The following is a 12,195-nucleotide window of genomic DNA, read 5'->3' on the forward strand; positions in this document are numbered from 1 at the left end:
ACGTTTTTCTTTCTGGTACTTTATATTTACCCACAAATAGATTGAGTTGTACAAAAGGCTTGTTGTGCAGCAAAGGTGACAGAAAACGTTTATGTTTGAAAGTTTTTGTCACAATTTTGTATTGTAAATCTCCAAAATTTTTGTAGTTTGAGTTTCTTTATATGGATAAGGTAGGTGTCCTGAAGACTCGTGTTTTACAAAACGGTAATATTTAGTATTGTTTTAATTTTACTTTTAATATTAACGTGTAATTTGGATCTATACCATGTTTTTTGCATTTAACAAACGCTGTGTATCGTTTCAGAAAAAAACGCAAGTTTAACTCTGAACAACCAATATGGCGTGTAAGTCTTGTTTATTTTCCGGGTCGAGGTATGATTTTAAAACAGACCACCACAGATCTTATACAGAGTCCTCTTCCACGTGTGCCAGATTAGGTGGAAAACTTGCAGTAGTTAATTCTGAAAAGGATAAAGCCAAACTCGCCAAATGTTGCGACTCCGAAAGTGGTTTTTGGATTGCTACGTCACCAGAACAAGACGTCACTCTCGGAGGAGTTTGCCCTCTATTGACAGGAGTGGTGACGTCAGTGGTCGAGTGCAAAAATTGGAAGAACTTTATTTGTCAGTTTTCGATCCAAAGTGGCAAGGGGTTAGTACCAACGACAACTGTGACACCCAGGACAGGTGCCACCGACACTAAAGCACCAGTGACATCTGCAATAAATACAGAAAAACCAACTAAAGTGCCAAATACAGTGACAAAAGATTTAACATCTGGAGTGTTTGCATTTGCTACCAGGAAAAGAAATACACCAACTAAGCCTAATGTATTCAAAAGTACTTCCAAACCCTTCGACCTCAGTACATTGTACACCACAGACAAAACTCTTCCAGTTAAATACAGTACCCCACGATTGACAACCGAAAATACATCTGAAGCCTATTCTGCCCAAAGTTTGCGCATCGTCGAAGTAGCAGCCGGGGGCTCAGGAGCGCTAGTCTTGCTTTTTGCAGTTTTGGGTTTGTTCTTCTTCGTACGACATCGGCAGAGGCAGGGGCGTGCTGGCGATGTCGAAAATAAAAATACAAAAGCAAACGCTCCAGAACAACCTGACGATAAATATTACGAGTAAGTGCTGTAAATATTTAATTATACTGTGTTGCGTTGTGTTTTCGTTTTTCCCGTGTAAAGTGTCTTGGTTCGGAATTATCACCGACATATCAATACGTGCAATGCACTTGGTATAAGCTATTACCTTTTAGAGACATTGTATACTATACAAGCTAGCTCGACGATTAAGCATGGGCATAATTTTCAATAGTTTAAAAAAAATCTTACCCTAAAAAGAATAGCTTATAGTGGTCGAACAATGCCTAGCCCAGGGTTGCACAACCTTTTCGCCATAACGGCTGCTTATCGTCCTTATTGTACCAACGGCCGATGTACGTTAAAGATGTACGATTGGTTTTCATATTATCCTATCTACTGGTGTCTAAAAGTCGTACGGTCACAGGTTGAGCACCCCTGGCCTTTGAAACGTTTTTTGCAGTATACAGACTAGTGTACAAACTATATTACTTTGCATCTAAAAACTGTTTTTGCTGTTGCAGTATTGTGCCTGATATTGTTGTCATGGAGGATGAACACGAATATGTTGAAATCGAGGACTTTCGACCTGAGTACACGAACGTTTCCAGTGGCAGATACAATAATGTGCCAATATCAAACCCAAACTACTTGACTCCATTGTCACGAAGAAACCAAACGAATATGTCAGAAGTGGTTAATTACTTTACCACAGTGGGATCTGTTTAAGCTATACCCCCTCTGTATTTTTGCAATCAAACTGTATGTTGACTTTTTATTGTCGATCAACTACAGGTTGTGTACAAGCTGCACCGATTAAGAAAACAATGTAAATAAACCAACACATCTTTCCCTGACCTAAACGCAAACTTTTAGGCGATGCGGAAGTGACATGACTCACAGGTTAATGCGAGGTTGGGAAGAATTTTGAAACGCGTTGCTGGGTCACAAACGTTTCTAAAAACTTATAAATATTACATAGGGATTTTTCGTTGGCATAGAGCCATAGACCAGTTCTCAACTTTTAATAGAGTTTAATTTAGAAAATCGTCAAAAATATACCTTAAAACCTATGTGGTTAAAAAGAAAAGGCGAGCAAGTGCAGACCGTCAAGAAATCAGTGCAGAACCCTGGCACTTTCAGGTCAATTCAAGCAATAAGGAATCTGCCCTTAATTACGAAGAAAGATAACAATACGTGCAAAGTGGTTCCACTATGAGTTCCCAGCGTCCATTTGGCTCGAAACTGTCTCATATAGTGATTCCCAGCCTTTCTGTGGTCGCGTACCACGTTTAGGTTAGGCATCGTCCCGTGTACAACTTATAAAGCTACTAGCGTCATAATTTTGCAACAGAATAGCAAGTGATTCGCAACCCGGTATTTTAGGTAACAAACGTTTTATGTCAGAAAAAGCGATTCCTGAGTAAAATACGGAATAAATAAAATACCAAAAGGTGTTCGCGTTCCACCAGGAATGCCGTCGTGGTACGCGTACCACCAATTTGGGAACCCTGGGCTAATATAAAATAAATCAAATAGTTTTTGTACGATTTCTATTTTGTTTATCGCGCAATTTATGATCGTGATCACGTGAGTGTTAACTGCTGTAATTGCGTAAGTTCCACTGGAACTAGCTACTCTAATTTTCAGCATTTTCTATGTTTTGTAGTTAATTTATTAATCTTATCTTGCGCCTAAAGATATCATGTTGTACTAAACTATTTTTAAATGGAACACAATTTTCTCTGTCTAAATCATGGTTAGTTATAAATGCTGTGTGTTTGATCTGGCTTACCCATAGAATAGACAGGTTTTAGTATAGTGTACCTTAATGTTGATCTTGAGATTAAAATGGAGTTTTGACAGATTTTTCGATTACATGTCATTTTTGTTTTCACAGAATGAAGTTTTTATTAATATTGGCTTTCAGGAACCAGTCCCCCAATAGAACACTACTTGGAGTGCACAAATTTCAATTTATTTACTTTTTCAATCCCCAGGAACTGATCCAGTTGCAAAGAAATGTTGAAAACAACCAGAACAAACTCTTTTTATTAAAGCTCTTGTCACAAAAACTTGTTTTTGTTTTTGAGAAGGAAAACTTACACTTTTATCATTTGTAGCTACAGGTATTTTGTATATCTGACCAATGCAAAAAAATATGGTAAGTTAACAGCAGTCTTATTTTTTATAATTATAAAACAACATGCAATATGTATCATTTTGATTTGCACAGGTATGCAAGTTGAGTTGTCTTGAGTAACTTAAAGAACGGAAAACCCATTGTACATTTTTTTGGATCAAACTTGTTGTGTATACTGGAGGGATTGTTTTGAGTATACATATTGATTGCTGTGTTAAGCAGCCACAAGGTAAATGCTATTGCAGGTAAGGTTTGTGTTACTTTTTAGATTAAATATGTATTGTTGGTTAAACTTTTGTCTTATTGAAAGCATGGAATAAATACACTTCTTATTGTCAGAAATTAAATCCGATCCTCTTTTCACAAAAGCCTGATTGTGTTGTATACGATTCATCCATAACACAAAACATGTTGTTTAGAGAAATGGTTACAAACATTTTTACTGTTCAGGCACTAGATATATAGAGCAAACAATACAAAATCCATTTCAGATGTTTTGTTTGTGATTGGGTACCTAGCTAAAGCTATTGTGATTATATTTGTACATATTTTCAATGATTTTCAGAATCTTTTAAGGTACACATGTCTTTAGTGGAAGTAGTCAGTACTTGATTCAGGGTGCTTTTGTCTGAAAACTGATGGGATGTGTTTTCACAGCTGCACTATGTAGCTTTACGGTTCAAATTTTGTTTTATTATTTGTGTAGTGCACTTTAGGCTACATTTTATAGAAAAGAACAGAATGCACAGTGGTTAAACCTTAGAAGTGCACTAAAATGTATCACTTAAAATAAAATCCAAGGGCAGGTGCAACTTTAAATCTAATCTCAAGGAAAAAAACCCAGCAACAGTACATTGGTTTGCACAGCTTATACAGATAAAAAAATATACAAGAGCTGTAAGTATCTTAATGCTGGATGCTTAAATACAATGTACATGGTAAGTTGTGATACAAGTCAATCTTTTACAGTTTGGTCACTGTGTTTTGAATTTGACTTGTTGTGACTGTTTTCGCCGTTGGAGATCTTTTGTTTCTACCACACGAAAAGAAGTCTTCGAGAGGTTGTAGCCAAATGTTTCGAACGTTCTCTTGACGAACACAGTTTGTGAAAAAGATCAGGATGCCCTGAGAAAAACATATGTTTGTTATTTTTACCCCAATTTGCAAGTTATGCACAAATTTGTTTATCTAAAGTACAGTTTAAAACTCAAACAGTTGTTACCAGTTCTCAAATTAAGTGTGGGTTGTTGAATGAAAGGTATGTCCACAAAATTCACGCCTGTCATTGCGATGCTGCCAATTGTAAGGGTAAAGGAATGTGATGGAACTATAGTTAATTCAACTCAATAAGATATGCTATGCCTTGCAGAAGAGTTATGCAACTAAACACGGATATTATGAAAAGGTAAATAATGTTGGGTTGTTAGCACAAACAATTTTCGGTTGTTCTGAATGGGTTTCTCAGAGAAGTTTTCTAGGTGGTACCTGCGTGGAATTGAAGATGGTAAAAAGCCAAGCCAAAATCGATTGGTAGATGACGTCATCTGAAACCACCATGAAAAATCCAAATGCCCACGTGACTCCCATCGATGCAATGATCGCTATAGCGATCATAAAGTCCCCAAAACTTGACCGCTTTTTCTGAGAAGACCGGATCTAAACAAATTTTGATTTTTTGGGTTAAATTTACTGCATTTTTGAAACTCATCGAAATTTTAAGGTCAATCAGTTTTGGTCTTATATTTTGAGGTATAACCAACATATCCTACATTTATCTCGCCTAATGAATACGAGTAATTTGTACTTATTGTGTCATTTACTTGAAATTAAATTACACCATAACAGGTAATGCATAAAATATGTTAAGGCTGCAGCGTTAACGCAAAGCCAAGATATATGTTTACAGAAGTTTAAACCTAGAATACCCTCTTAGTACGAATTCAGATGAATATGTTATAACACCTAGCCTACATACAACAGGCGACTTCGCTTTTCCTTCCAAGTGCCTGCTGTTTCCCAAAGTGTCGGTTGTCTGCGGTTTTTATCAGAAACAACGCCAAAATATATACACACCTTGGTTTTGATGCACAGCAGGGTCCGTATCACGGCTATAAACAACCCAAAGTTGATTAACATCATAATTCCGACAGGAAGCAGAAACGCATAGTTGAGTGAATACAGATGAAGCCAACACACATGTCGGGCGTGGTAAGATGATTCGAAATGAATGTCGTCTGTAAATAAACTAGTGATGAGTGAACAATGTATGTACTAGTGTATGCTGTGACAGGTCTTTTGCTGTCAACCTAATGCGCGCCTATGACCCATTTATTTTAAATCTTCTCTTTCGAAAGCCATGCTAAAAGTTTCAATATAGGCCTTGGGACCTAAAAAGTTTTCCTGGTTACAAACAGAATTTAATAATGGACACAACTAGATAATTATAAAAAAACGTATGTTAAGGGCAAAATTTGTGACAAGGATACCATTGGAACAATTTTGAAATTCTTTTTCAAAAGTTTTAAAGACGAATAAACGCCTTTATACCTGGCCTTCTGGTACTTCCATCCGAGTGAAATATCGTCAAGCCACCAGTTACAAAAACTACAATGGCGGGAAACACATATGACAGGATTGCTGCTGGTTTCAAAATATTTCCTGGTGCTCCAATAACCTGCAAAATATAATCGAAAAAATGCCATTCTGCAAATTATAACCAAGTAGCCTATACTTTACAACGGGATCGCGGGTTTGAGGTTTAGTTCAAACGTTTGGTAGATGAGCTGTATAAAACCGTTTTCAATTTGACTTGGTGCGTTTTGTATCCAGTGATTCAATGTCCAAAGGTGACTTTAAATACTTGCACACAAACAACTGTATTATGCGTATAGCTTTCTGGTGACTTTGTACCATTCCACTCAAAACATAGTGAAACCAAATACAAACTTCCTGTGGCATCTAGATATTTCTAAATGTAACTGAAAAAAATGCTTAAGTTTTCACAGCAATCTTAAACACTTGAAACATTTGTCTCAACAAAAGTAAAGCCTGTATAACTTGATGTAGCCTACCTTCACCAAGGCCTGATACATATTAATAGCGTTCGCTGTCATCCAGCACCAGGTTGCAAGTAGGAAATAGTGTAGAGTAGCTGTCGCAAAGTAGCAAACTGTTGGTGAAGAGGTTTGGCCGCTTCCCGCCATAAAAACGACGTTTGAAATTGCCATGCAAACACAAATGTTGATGAGGAATTTGCTGGGCTTGCGATGACGAAGATTACTGTGCAAAAAGTCATTTGAAAGTTGAGATTGAGTGTTTGAACTGAACAATATAAACAGACAGCATGGTCATTGATGATCACTCCTTTTTTGATTTTTTTATTAGTCAATGAATATACATAGAATATTTTTTTCTGAAACGGCATCTTCTGTCTCTTATTCAAGTAGCATTAAGGTGAAAATAGGTTTATTTAAATCAACTTAACAATTGCTTCATTATTGCATAACGGTTACATTTTTGTGTGTCACCTCAGGGTTGCAGGTAGATCATTTCATTGTTACATATTATTTGTTGCATTGTTACGTGAAGTTTTTGTTTATACCTGTTGGTCGTGTAAAGGAGAATTGTAAGCAGTAGACCGAGCACTGAAAGGGAGCATCCGATGTAACTGATTATTCCCATCACAAACGATGATGGCAATACTAATGTGCTCTAAACAAGACAAAAACAACGTCTTGACGCAATGTTTAAACACAATGTTTTCGAGAATTTTTCCACTAAGTGACCAATATATTCCACAATGCTTTTGATTTAGATTTGAGTACTTTAAGTACTCGTTTAAACCAGGGGTAACCAAACTACGGCCCGCGGGCCGGATCCGACCATCCGGCCCGCGACCATATTTTTTGGTTTGCCAAATCGTATTGATAACTTTGTAACATACAAAAATTAATCTACTCGTTAGGAAAGTTTTCCTGTCATGACATGTAGAATTAATATTACCTAGTTTCATAGGATTACAACGCCCAGGATTGATCCAAAGCCAGTGTGTTACGTCACAGACAAGACTACACGTGTTAATTGTGCTCAAACAATTGTCTTTTTTCGTTACATCTGACGATATATACTAGCATTGCTCGTAACGTAAAACTAACTATACAGTTTAATAGTCGCGTCACCAGATTTCAAATAGGATAGTAGAAAAATCATGTCTTGGCGCCTCTACAAAACTCGTCTCGCGGGCTAAGTGTGGAAAGACTGCGCTAGGGTATGTAAACTATGCGGCCCGCGCAAATTATTAATAAACTTATCTGGCCCGCAGTAAAAAAAGTTTGGTGACCCCTGGTTTAAACCAATAACATTTGAGTACTCGTTTAAACCAATAATACGTCTTGCAAGGTTAATAACCACTCTTATAACACTTACGTGATTCCAGGTTTATTTAGTTACTCTAATGTACGACATGCAAGTTTGTATAACTTGACAACTCACCACTATCATTGCAAAACTGGCCATCTGGTCACAAGCACACTTCGGAGGGGAACTCCCTAACACCAAACTGCACCCTTGAGAACTCCAGCGGAGATGCGTTTCGTCCCATCTTACACATTGCGTGCGCGTAACACGTTCCTGATAAATAAGTCGAAAGTTTGGTTATTAAACCAGAACTTTATTCTAATTATCTGATGCCTCATTACTAAATATACGTACTAGTTTGAAACTTTCAATAGGTTACACTTAAATAGTTCTGTGCTTTTCGTTATGCAAATGTATAAAGTGCGGGCGTTGGTTAGAGACGATATCTATATGAGCTCAGTTTAAATTAAATATTTTCTGATTCATTGATACAAGGATCTGATTTACTCCGCCGTTCACTGGTACATTTTTTACACAAAGAAACTTTTACCCTAATTGCTACCCACCCTGTTCGACAGAAAACTCAACATCGCCCTTGCTTGTCAATTGCATTGGCAGATATAAACCAGGGTTGATATTCGGGCAAATCGATGCAAATAGCACAAGAATACAACATTAATTTGCTTGAAGTCGGGAGCTTTTGGGAAATTGGCACATCAGACTTGTAAGTCGGGTAAGGCTTAACGGGTTTGAGTTTGAACAAAACGCGCTTAATTTGGGCCTGACTTGACATTTGGCACCAGACTCAAATTGACTAACTTTGGTGCCAGTTAGGGCTTAGCTTTTTTGAAACTGAGAGGGGTTCAGGCTTGTACTTTTGGGTTCGGGCTGGGTTCGCCCTCCAAATACGTTACGTATTTGAATTCTTACCTTCAATTTGCTTCCATTTGTTGGGGTCGATCCTTGTGTTGCTGTTTCGTTTTTGAACACAACGTTCACTGAACTCTTGGTCTGGTTGTTATTTGCTTTGTTTGCCGAAATAACCTACACAGAACAAAAAAACATTTTGACGGTGTACTTCAAAAATACTTCTTTAGCCCTTCAAAAACCTTTATCATCGTTTGGTTTCAACTCTACAACTTTGGTACTTTTACACTACGGGGTTTAAAGTTTGCTTTTCGCGACTTTATCTCTGTTTATTACTTGCATTGTTTTCGTACTTTCATGTTTTTGAAAGTGTGAAGTAAAAAAAATAGAGGGCTAACGTTGGTGGGAATTAAACTTTCCAAATTGAATTTTTCAACTTAACTTACCACGGATACATTATCGTTTGATTGAAATAGAAAATCATCGCTGAAAAGGATAAAAGAGAAACGATCCTGAGACCTAGGGGTAGTTTTTAAGGTCAATTCAATGTCAACAGTCGGAAGGTCAACGGATAGTTGCACATTTTGTTGATCTACAGCTCTTCGAGATCGTTGTGATTTAAGTTTGGTTACCTGCGAAGTTTGAAATTGTATTTTAATAAGATACCGAAGATTCTTGTTTTTTTGCCATCTACCATGTGGTTTATTTGGGAGGAATTAAATTGCATTAAATCATCAAAGGAGAAATTCGTCAAAAAAGGTTGGGAACCACCGCAATGAACTGAAAGTGCAGTTGTCGTTTTGTCAATTCAGCCTACCCTTGTCTTACTTTATTAGGAGACACAATTGGTGTTTTTGCAAGATACCACTTACGTGTACAGTAATATCTTTTGTCTTAATCCTCCAAAACGTTTGACTGTCAGGAATTTCAACACGGTCTGTAAACTTTCGAAGAGCTTCAAACAACTCCTGTTTACTTTCTGCAGTTGATTCGCTAAATTGAGAATATTAGTTAGGTTTGAAACCTTATGACAAAGAATCGAGAACTAACTGCGGATGTCGCTTTAAGCACAAAACATATTTTTGACTTGATCTGTGGTTTTAAACTTTAAAACATAGCCGTTGTATAACCTCTATATAAATTTCCTTACCTAACCTCAAGAAAGCGTAAGCTTTCAGCGATCATGACATACTTATTTAAAAACATAGTACTTCAGGCCCATTGGGAGCGATTTACCGAATCAGGCTGGTGTCCCAAGAGTTTTCACATGGCAAGGCACAGACTAGAAACAAAGAGTTTGCAGTGGGATTCGAACCAACGACAGAAGTCTATTCGGGTCTCGCGCCGTACCAACTTGGCTACAAAGGCGGTACCACGCCTTGGGCTTGGCGTGATTTAAACTGGTATAGTTAAATTGCGATAGTTGTTTACCTTGATCCTGTGACATCGTTTTTAACAGAACCAAGTGATCTTCCAATCACGTTGACCACAGCAACAATGTTGTAGAGTAAGTCTGGTTCTATCTGAAAGTAAACAAAGAGAGATCGTTCCTGCGTATCTTTCCTGAGAAACATATATCTTAACTTACGGACAACAACGCATATTATTGCAGTATTACCAACAATTTTTAATATATGAAATTTTTACACCGTTTAGTACAACAGTAACAACCTCCAAGGAATAAAACTAGTTCAATTCGTAACACTGTTGGTGTACAAATTGATATATTTGTTGGGTTGTTTTGATTTTGATCATATCTTTGCTATAGATGAAACACAACCTTTGACCGTCGGATAAAAACTAGTTGCTACTTCCAACATTTTCAAACATTGATTACCTCAACCCCGTTAGTGTCCGCACGGCTAAATGCCAAAAGTGTTTCAGCGACGCTTGTCGCATCATCGGATGAGAGATTCGTCGCATGTGACGTCAGCAGATGTATGTTGTCTATTGTTCTTGAAACTAAAGCTGTGGTGATGCTGGTGTTGTTATCCTAAATTCAAAATTGTATTGACCTTGTGAAAGTTTTTGTAAAACTGAATATACAAAAGTAAAAGGAATGATTGAGTACAACGCCTTACAATAGTCCTGGCGTACTATGATTTTAAAAAAGTATGCCGTACTCGCTGGTTTTAAGAACGTTTCAGGTCGCATCAGCAAAAATGCGTTGTTATCTAAGCCAAGTTTAGGTGATCGCACAAAATTAATCAAAACTCTTTTGCAAACAAAAAAGAAATCAATTGCCAAATCGATATTTTGAATTATTAAACTATTTAAGGTACTAAACCAAGTAAAACTGCGTAATGATTGGTATAGAACGGAAGCATAATTAATTGTTTGTTTGCAAACTAATTTTAGATTAATTAAATAGACGTTAGTAAAGCACATTACTCAAATCAATGGGCGATAACAGACTAAACCACTCACTGGAATAACTGTGGCGAGAGTCACATCGCAAAGCAACACTTTGATTTCGGTAAATGCTGCTGAATCAGGTACGTTTTCCACCGGAAAACATACGACAGAAGCTAGGGATCTCCCTACAAAACAAAAAATGTCCTTGTTAGCTAGAGAAAGATCCTAGCCAACTAAACACAACAGGGTTACCATTTTCACATGTTGTGTTGGACGTGGAGGATTGATAAAGGCTGGCTCTCTTGAATGTGTACCAACTGTTTGTTTTGTTATGCCAAAGTCGCGATTCTTCACAAAATGCTGGGAAAAGTGCAAAGGTGTAACAATACAAGGTTAAAAATGTACAACACTTTAAGTACCCAAGTATGAGGGGTTTAACATACATAAATATAAAATAGTTTTGTAACTTACGCGTGCATTGCAAACCGTCCCCTTCAAACGTTGTTTTACATTCACATTGATATTGCGTGTTGTTGTTGGTTGGAATGCAAATTGCGTTTCTGTGACAAGTTGCATTCTCGCAAACATTTGGCTCTTGGAAAACAACAAAAATCTTAGGTCAGTTTTATGTATAGCGTGTTGTATTTTATAGCCTCATACAAAGAATACGATTTTGACCCCAATGCTCTTAAAACGTGGTTGACTTTGCGTCTATACGGTGTTTCGAATATGGCTACTTTTTTAAACAGATAAAAATAACTGTCTTTTGTTAGGAAACAATGACTGTCGTTTGCTCGAAGCCCGGCTCAAATCAGTATCTTCTTAAAAGATCCAAATAAAACCTTATGTTTTAGAGCAAACTTATGACACAAATGTGGCCGAGGAAAGTGAGACCTGAATCAAACCCGTTTTATCCATACCTAAACCAGAACCGAAAAATCCTGCCCGACTTCCAACTCTATTATAAACAAGTAACCTGTTTCACAATTCTTTCCGCTGTATCCGAACGGGCATTGGCATTCGTAATCGTCCACTAAATCTCCACAAGGGGCACTGAAGAGACAAGGAACCGACGCGCAGTCATCAATGTCTAAACATCGATAATGTCAAAAATAAGTTAAAGCTTTGACCCGTTTTAAAGGTTACCTGTTGAGCAATTCTTGTCGGTGTACCCAGCCAAACAAGTGCAGTTGTAATCGTTGAAGAGATTAGTACAAGTTGCTCCATTTTCGCATGGCATCACGTCACACTCATTGACATCTATAAAACGATAATTGTTGCTAAATTAATGTATTCAACAGTTTATAAGTTGAATTTTCACAAAGTTGGTTGAAACGTAGTGAAAAAAATACACATGTTTCTTCTATAACAGCAACTGGATAATT

The 12,195-nt window shown here is 37.2% G+C and overlaps 1 long non-coding RNA gene across 1 annotated transcript; it reads left to right on the top strand.

Moving 5' to 3' along the window:
• Positions 1–2,827: 2,827 nt before the first annotated feature.
• Positions 2,828–5,336, top strand: LOC145215329 (uncharacterized). The gene is made up of 3 exons (XR_013857265.1): positions 2,828–3,253; positions 3,326–4,637; positions 4,711–5,336. It is a non-coding gene; the product is annotated as an uncharacterized LOC145215329 (long non-coding RNA).
• The last annotated feature ends 6,859 nt before the right edge of the window (positions 5,337–12,195 follow it).

The sequence above is a fragment of the Phallusia mammillata genome, chromosome 2 (assembly GCF_965637545.1).
Source record: "Phallusia mammillata chromosome 2, kaPhaMamm4.hap1.1, whole genome shotgun sequence".
NCBI lineage: Eukaryota > Metazoa > Chordata > Ascidiacea > Phlebobranchia > Ascidiidae > Phallusia > Phallusia mammillata.